Here is an 8,957-nt window from a genome sequence, read left to right as displayed (position 1 = left end):
AGAGGATAAGACCAAATTTTCAGAATGTTGGATTAATGCCTCTAGTCCAGTCAAGAGTAGGAATATGATTGATGACCTTGCAGTGATGTGGAGGGCAAAATACTGACATGTTACAATAAAAATTTTTTGAAAGCTCAAAATGTTGGCACCTATGACAAGCTGACACATGATTAAGAAAACAGGTTTGTGTTCCTGACTGCTCTGAAACTGAATGTGAACAGCTCCTGCAAACAGTAGTTCTCCTAAATGTCTTTATTCTAAGCCTGTCTATACAGCAAACTACTGCGCCCTGAGGTGTGAATAAATTGATTCAAGTACCAGAAACAACCTAAATGTGGCAGATCTGTGGTCCCTGCACACTTGAAAAAGCCAGGTAAATATGTCTGCAGAGATCTGATTTCCACATAACCAGGTTGTCTTCTTACTGAATGCTGATCAGGTGTAAAGCTTACATGGTATCACTCCACTCTGCTATAGTCTAGGAAGGAGACCTCTAACACATGGGTGTGACATAGCCAAGGACAACATTTGGGCTGTGGGTTAAAACTGCCAGCTGCTTCTTTCTTTGCCTTTTTCCCCCCTCTTCCTTTGTTTGTTTTGGTTTATGCCTGTTTTTTAGCCAACAAACTTAAGCACAACCATAGGACCCCTGAGATGTCCTCCCCTCCCTCCCAGTTTTGTAAATTACCAGAAGCTTATGCGCAGGGCAGCCCGCAGGGAGGGAAGAGCATGTAGGGTGCTGGGGAGTCCAAGGGACTCCCATTGGAGATGATGGCTTCCTTCCTCATCCTTCTCAATTCCACCTTCAAATGTTACCATGGTGGTTGTCTTTTCAAATATGAATGGTCCTGCCATTTCCTTCTCTTGCCTCGTGCCCACAAAGTTTGGCAGGGTCTTTCTTTAAAAAGCACTCTCATCACAGCTCCTGTACTGCCTCCTGCATGCAGGCAGAAAGTGAGGAAGGAGATAAAAAAATAAGGGAAAGCAAAGAACATCTATCAATTCTGAGCATACATTTCCTCAAAAAAATTATTGAAAAAAATACCGTAAGATTTGGCAACTCAGTGAACCTAGCATTTTTTTTCCCCCAAGCTAGCTTTTTTTTTGTTTAGCCTTCCTATCTGGGTTAGCTTTTAACAAATTCAGCAGTCACTTTCTATATGAGTGAGAACATTTTTAGTACTGTGGATCAAGCTGGCAACAAGTGAGCAGTAGTATGAGACCATCAGCAGGTGCGTGGGAGACAGCAGCAATTTGGGAAGCTTGGAAGAGTGCTGGTGATGGAAATCAATGTTCAAAAAGCATAGTAAAAATCTCTTTCTGGTCAGAAGAGGTATTGCTGAAACAACTGTGCTGCTGAGAGCATAATTTGTTTTTCTATTCTTCAACAGTTTCTGATCTTTGTATGTTATCTCTAGGATTTAAAGACAGTTTCCTTTTTTCAATGCATTTGGAAATACTAATCTTTGGATTGAGGTAGGAATTTTACCCATAGTTCCTGAGGGCCACTTATTTAACATCTGTTTAGAGGTAAGGAGGAGAGCAGTTTTTGCATCTCATATTGCATCTGGATCAAAAAGTCACTGCAAAAAGGAGCATTTTAACAAGAAATACTCCAATCATGGAACATTTCCAAATAAAATTTCCCAATAATTATGTCTGCTAGACATAAAACCAGATAAATTATATTGAATCAACTTGTAAATAAATATGAAAGCGGTAGGGGAGGTATGGTTACATGAGTCACCTACACACCAAATAATTATTAACATACTTGTTGATTTTAGTCTTAAGTGTCAGGGTGATTCCCTGCTGTAAAAGCCCCAGTGAATGCATTTGTATTGGCACTTTGCAGCAGAGAGACTCTAATCTGCCAATTCCTAAAAATGAATGCAACATTCTTGAGGAAACCATGCTGGAAGTGGCACTCTGGGTAAAATTCTGAAGGGAAGAGGAACATTTTCACTGTCTTTAAGAAGGCCAACATTTGTTGACTGATAACAACTAATGAGAGACTGGAGAGTTGGAGTATCAAAGAGGTAGTTAATGAAAGGTATACTAAAAGGTTGAGTTGAAAAACACATTAGAATCAATGCGAAGTGTCTTAGCCTCAGGTCTGATGTGCTCTTCATAATGCTGGTGTAGTCCTTTGGTATTCAGTGTGTCAGGATAATCTACAGTAGGAGGGAAGTTAGGTATAATACAGAGCAAAAGAGGCAATCCAGAAAAAAAGTTTTTCAAACAGAAGCTGGGACTCCAGGAGGATACAGTCAGGCTATCCTAAGGAGTAAGAAGTGTGCCAGAGGTAAGTAAAAGGGAATTATGATGAAGATGAAAGTCACAGAAAGAAGGGTAATGGGAAAGGTCTTCTGTTTCCAAGGCAAAGAAACAACCTAATTATTTACAACAGGACATTAATTGTCCATTAAACATAGGTGCTGTGGAAAGTAAATATTCAGCTTTTGGTGACCCAAGAATGCATATCACTGACTGAAACATTTGTTTCAAATGAGGGATTGATAGTGTCATGTATAAGGAGAAAAGTTGTTTGAATGAAAATGTTTTTGCAGGGAGCCCTTCCACCACCCTGTGATATATAGCTTCTTATTTCCTTGGTCTTTCTATGGCTCCATGAAATAATCCTGTATTTCCTTAGTTGAATGTGTGGAGGAAAAATATGAAACATTTTAACAAAATTTTCATCCATGCTACAGAAGGTACTTTCAGATGTGATTCTCTGCTTGAGGTAAGACATGTATCTGCCCTGTTTCATGCCATATTGTACTCTAAGTACTAGTAAGAAGAAAGGGATGTTATTATACTGCAACTATATCTTTTACAGATAAATTGTTTATTGTAGAATGGTTTTTTACTCTGTTCTTGGTCTGAATGAACATAATTTTGATATAATAGAAAAGAGGATAAAAACAAAATCACTAGAGTCATAAGAAGAATGCTGTCTTCTGTTTTACTTGATGAAGCATAGTTATTGAAGTTTCTTCTTTGTAATAAGATTATTTATCCTTTTTTCTGTTCAGATGCTACCACCTTATGGTTGCATGCCCTGGTAAAGACTAGGAGAATATTCATAATCAATGAAAGATACACAGAAGTAGAGTGTACTCCAAGGAGAGCAGAGTAAAATGATACCATAAAGTGCCTGGTAAAAATAGTCTCATAATTTTGGGGTGAACTAGTTTTCCTCCAGAAAAGGAACTGAAATTAAAATCTATCAACAAAATCTGCATAGAATTTGATAGCCTGTTCAGCTGGCTACAGAGAGAAGATACAGGCACAGTCCAGGAGATCTAGCAGCCAGAACTTCTAGAAAAGGCATGCTGCCAGAGTCTGATAGAAAATAAATTAAAATACTATCTACTGGTTTTATAGTTAACAGGATTGTTCCCAGGCTTCGTAAGTGCATACACAAAAAGAGACAATTGTGATAAAGGGTTAATATGCTGGGTGAATATTGTTTATATCTCTATATTGTTAGCACCAGGGTGTTGATGAGCACATATTTATCCATAAGCCACTAATTTACTGCCACTTTGCCCATGGTGTTGGAGAACCTCATTACTTCCCAGTATCTGATTGGGAGAAGCTGACCAGAATTTTAACAGCATCATGAGAGCACTACAATGAGCTTCATGCTGCAATGAACCTGTTGTCTAAGGCTGCCACACAGCACGCGTAAGTTTCTTTACTTTTGATACATATAACATGCTCTAGCAGAGTTTATCACTGATGTGCAAATTCATTTAAAGGTGACCGGCAGGAGTATTAAAAACAGCCTCCAAGGTTTAGGGATATATGCTGAGTGCCCCAGGCATTTATCACAGTTTTAATATGGACTGTAACCATTTTTACTTGTAATGCTTCCAAGAAGTCTTCACTCACTATAAATTGTTGGTTCCTTCTCAGTATGACCCGCTGGCCTGCTAGTGGCCATGTCAAATGTTCTGTAGAGCCCTGAGGGAGACTGGTTTGAGCCATCCAGGTATGTTAAAATTCATTATTACAATGCTACAGTGGCTTCAAACATTCTCCATTTTATGTGGATAGGAAATGAACGATACTAAAAAACCCAAAATGCAACAACAACAAAAGCTCTGTGTGTTAGAAACATATACAGAGCTTTAGAAAAGAAATTTATTTAATGCTGTTAAACTAGCCCCATATTTTGCAAAGGGATCATGTGGGGCATCAGCTGTCATCTGCTAAATGTATTCCAAGGGGTCATCTCATAGGAGCAGTTGCTGTTATGCAGTTAGAATTCAGGGGGTTTTGAAAAGAAAATTAAAAGGGTAGTTGGGTAGAGAGAATGGGGCTTAAATGTAAATTTGCTAAAACTTCTTTTGGAAGAATTTCTGTGGCATACGTTCCATGTTTCTAAATCTGACAAGTACTCAAGTACTCTGACAAGTACTCAATAAAGTGGTTTGACTTTCCATTCCCATATAGATTTTATTTTTGTGCTGAGATGCTAAATTCTGCACCAGTGTAATTATTTTAATGATTTATTAATTTTTTTTCCACAAAATTTGTTAGACAGTCATTATGTCATTTAATTTAGGATTGTTCATACAAGCAAGGATTTCCATGTCCATTTCACAGAACAAAATACTCATTGCTTTTGCTGGGTGCTCACTTATTGCATTCCATATAGTTTTAACAGTAAAATGGCCTTGGTTAGATTTGTTTTGTATTTGTTGGATCACCCTCTGCTTCTCATACAAATTTAAATTGGTATCAGCTTTGAATTGCTGGCACACTCACATACTCAAAATCTGCACCTCTCCCATTTCATAGCAAGGTAAAATTAGAAATTATTTCTGTTCACATTGGCTCCTTTCTTTCATCTCCTCAAGCCTAAAATAAGTTTAGTAAAAATTTAAATAAAGTGTCTTATTAAAAAGATCTTGGTGCATCCAAAAATTACCCATTTATAGTATTCTCAGGAAAGTCATTGGATTTATCTCAGTGCTAAATGATGAAGAACTCCCAAGAAATACATATAGGCTTCATCCACTGGGACCAAAGCAGAAAGCAAATTAGCTCTTTATCTTGTTTGGATTTTTTTAATCAAGAAAAATGCAGTTAATTACTGTGACAGGAAGCAGTGCATGTAGAAACTGCACTGAGCCTGGAGCCAGATGTCATGCAGTCTAAGATAGCTTAAGTTTGTTGTGCTGCCTCTCTGTCAACAGAAGAGAACCTCCTCAATCACAGCTAGAACTCGTTACTTAATTCAAATAGGAATTTCAGTAACTCACATGAGGGAAACTTATTTTTTTCATGGCTATAAATGTTTGTTTGTTGGGTTTTGGTTTCAGTATTTTTAACATGGCCTTGTGGGGTTTGGGATTGTTCTGAAACCTGGATGAACTTAACATCTCCGTGACCTTTCAACCTCTCAATTTGTTTGCAACTGGCTAGTGAAAATTGCCAACTTTGATTCAACAGACAAGCATGATGTATTACTGAATTAGAATGGAAATAAAGGAAATTAGTTTCTTTTAAAAACCCCTACATTTAGAGAAGGGGAATTAATACAAAATGCAGAGCAGGACTCAGTCAAAACGGTTCATTTTGTTCCCCCTGGCTACTCTGGGAATCACAGAAGTTCAGATCAGGATCACTTGGATTGTCTTGGATCAGTTTATGAAGATTTTACTACTATATTCTAGTCCATTGCTTTTGATAGTTCAAATATCTTAAGAATGCCTGCTATCAAGCAAAAAGAAATACTCTTAGTCCTATTTTTATAATTATCAGCTGAATTCTTGAGACTTCTTGTGGCAATGCTTTCTTAATTGGAGTTGGAAGTAGTATCAAGCAAAGTCCATACTGTTTGAGTATATTTCCACTGAGTCTTTCACAGCTCAGTGGAATTTTATCAAACCTCCAGACTTTAAGTAGAAGGTCAGGGTATGGATTTGGGATTGCTGTGATGTTTGTTACGTTGCAACAGTTCATAAAGCATTGCTGACTCCCAAATGCCAGCGAGGAGAGAGTGTTTGCTTTCCACAAGGAATGACCCAAGTCAGATTGTGTGTCAGTGGTAGGACTCAAGTTCAACAGCACATTTTAAGGTTTGTTTCTGTGTTAGTGGTTGGACTTGATGGTCTTTTCCAGCCTTAGTGATTCTATGATTCTTCTTCTCATCAATGCAGAGCCTTCAAATTTTGACCCTGGAACACTGCTCTGTGGATTGTCTGGTTTCATGCATAGGCTGTTCTTGTGAGTACATTCCATCAGTAAGCAATGTCAGAAGGCAAAGGAAGAAGGCTTGTTGCCATATGTATGCATGGTTTCTCATCTGCTGTTTTCTTTTTTGTTTTTCTCAGCCTTTGTAAGGAATGCTAATTTAACTTCCATGTTTATGTTGTTTGGGCACCTATCCCAAATTCAGACCATCATTCAGCAACCTATTACACCAGTTCCCAACAGAGTGCAGGGATCCATGACAAATGACGTCCAGCCCAGGCAGGGGGTGAAGGCTGTGGTGTGAGAGAAGCACTGTGAGAGGCAGAAGATCCCAGTTCTTAGCTCTGTAAGACTCAGCACAAGCTGGGAAGCCACCACCTCACAGACAGCTGATAGGGTATCAGACAAGTGGCTAGGTAAAACCTAAATGCCTGTTCCTGGCTCCTACTGTGTTCCTACTATCACAGTTTATCTGTAATTTAGGAAAGAAACATGTAATCTTACCAATTGCCTTGTAAAAGTTGTAAGCTCCTTGTTTACACAGTTCCATGAAATAGATAGTGTTTCAAGGTTACTTGTGACTAGCTTTTGTTCTGAGGTGGCAGGGAATGTGGCTTCTAATTAGCTTATCATGTTCATCAAAGTCAAATTCTTCAAATCCTTGGGACATGCATTACAGAGAAATTGCCTCCAAGTATGATGTAGTAAGAAGAAACTGGCATTATTTAATCTGTTGGAAATTCATAGAAAATAATGCGACATTTACCCCATTTTGACTGACAAAGTAAAAATATTACAATATTGCAATATTTCTCAAAATATATGTTCAGCAAACTATAGTCATATTAATGTCTAAATTGTTATTTTTACATTAATAGAATGGCTTCAAAGATGGATCTTTTACTAGGAATATGCCTAGAGTTATAGAAATAAAGTAAGTATTTTATATTTATAGTGCACAATAAAATGCAATCAATGATGAAAGAATGCTATGAAATGGAGTACAGAATATCAGAAATCAAAACTGCAGAGAAAAATTTTCTGCTTTTCTCATCAGCAAAATGTTGAAATTACGAAGTTTGCTACTATGTGTTTGATGGGTGATAGTCTCTTTCACAGCACCAGGCTTATTGAAGACTGATCTTGGTATATTTGTCTCTTTTTTACTTTAATTTTAGAAACAGGTACACTCATGGTGTCTTTATTGAATCTCTTACAACTACTTTGATATGTAACAATGAAGCAAATTTTGGCTCAAAACCCCAGAGTAATAGCAACCAAAATGTCTTGTGTTGGTTTTGAAGAGTTTTTAAAAGACATAAGCTATGCTTCCAAGGATTCTGGGCTCTTTGCTCTAAAGCTGGTAATCATTCAACTTCTTGGCATGATATTATTTTGAAATTTTCAAAATATTTTGGTTATCCCAGAAGTAGTTCCTCTGCCCCTTCTTTGGGAAAGCTTGAAACTGTGTAACTTTGGCTCATAAGTAAAATTCTGCTTTATCAAGAATAAAATTTCTCATAAAGTTCCAACTCTGATTTTTCCAGCCTGCTTTAAACCTGCTCTAAATGCAAGATAATGCAAAGCTGATGGTTTATATGGAGTTTCCAGAGGTGGCTTTAATATGACAACCATGACAGGATAACATTTCATGTGGGAACCTCATGCTTAGAGGACTGAATTGGAAGATTGTGGCTAAAACTATTGGAGAAGGGCATAAGTCCTCAATGACAACAAACAAGTGGCAAGGTAACATAAAATCTTGTCCAACAGCACTAGTTTCCTTACTTGCCTTCTGTTTCCAAAATAGGGGTTTAGTATAAAAAAAAAGCATTAATGTTATTTATCAGTTCTAACTTGGGATCAGGAAAAGCAGCTGGGAATTTCATATGAAAGGTCCATATTTTTGCCTTTCCTGTGTATAGTGCTATTTGATATGGATGGACACAACTCCCATAATTCCTCCATTCTCAAGTTAAAAAATGTAACATCATCCCCACTTGCAGGTATACACACAGTATAGAGGCACCCAGTTAAACTGCTCACTTACAAGGTGGCTGCGTCCTGACTCCTACTTAATTTAGACTGTGAAACCACAGCTTTATTGGCGGCAGTCCTGCACAGTGCAGGCACTCTCTCAGCATTCTTCAAGCCTGCTCTGATCACTAGCTCTGAGTTTAAAGCTCAAGAATAAAGGTGCTTCTTTATTCGATAATTTCATAAGGCAGGCACTGTAAGTATTATGTTTTCTTGTAGAAACAAAACTGCAGCTTTGACTTGTTTACCCTATTGTATGCAAAGTTGTTCAATCCTGAAGGTGAGTCAGAAAAATCTCCTTGTATCAAGGATTTAATTTGTTTTATAAACTCAATAGTAGCTGTCCTTTTTTTAAATTATGCACAAAGTAATTATATATTATATATATATATATATATATAAAAGCTCGAGTTTTACTTTACCTTTATAATCAAGACGACTTTAACACTTATTTAATCTTCTTTCTACCTGCCCCCTTCCCCAAACAGGAGTACTTTACTGCTGTTCTTCCATTCTGTCTGGTTGCTGTCCATACATTCTGCAATTCCTGCATTTTACTAAAATATTAAATGATCCTAGAGGAAAATATTTACTCTAGAAAGTAGTTCGTTATTCTGTAAGGACAAATAGTAGGGGTTTATGGTATAATCAGGAAGCTGCAGTGAGAACAAAACGCTTGCTCACGTTTTTGGGCGGCAGCCCCGTCTTTG

The sequence above is a fragment of the Geospiza fortis genome, unplaced genomic scaffold (genome assembly GCF_000277835.1).
Source record: "Geospiza fortis unplaced genomic scaffold, GeoFor_1.0 scaffold112, whole genome shotgun sequence".
Taxonomy (NCBI): domain Eukaryota; kingdom Metazoa; phylum Chordata; class Aves; order Passeriformes; family Thraupidae; genus Geospiza; species Geospiza fortis.
The sequence above is the reverse complement of the archived record's forward strand: the minus strand, read 5'-3'. Positions refer to the sequence as shown.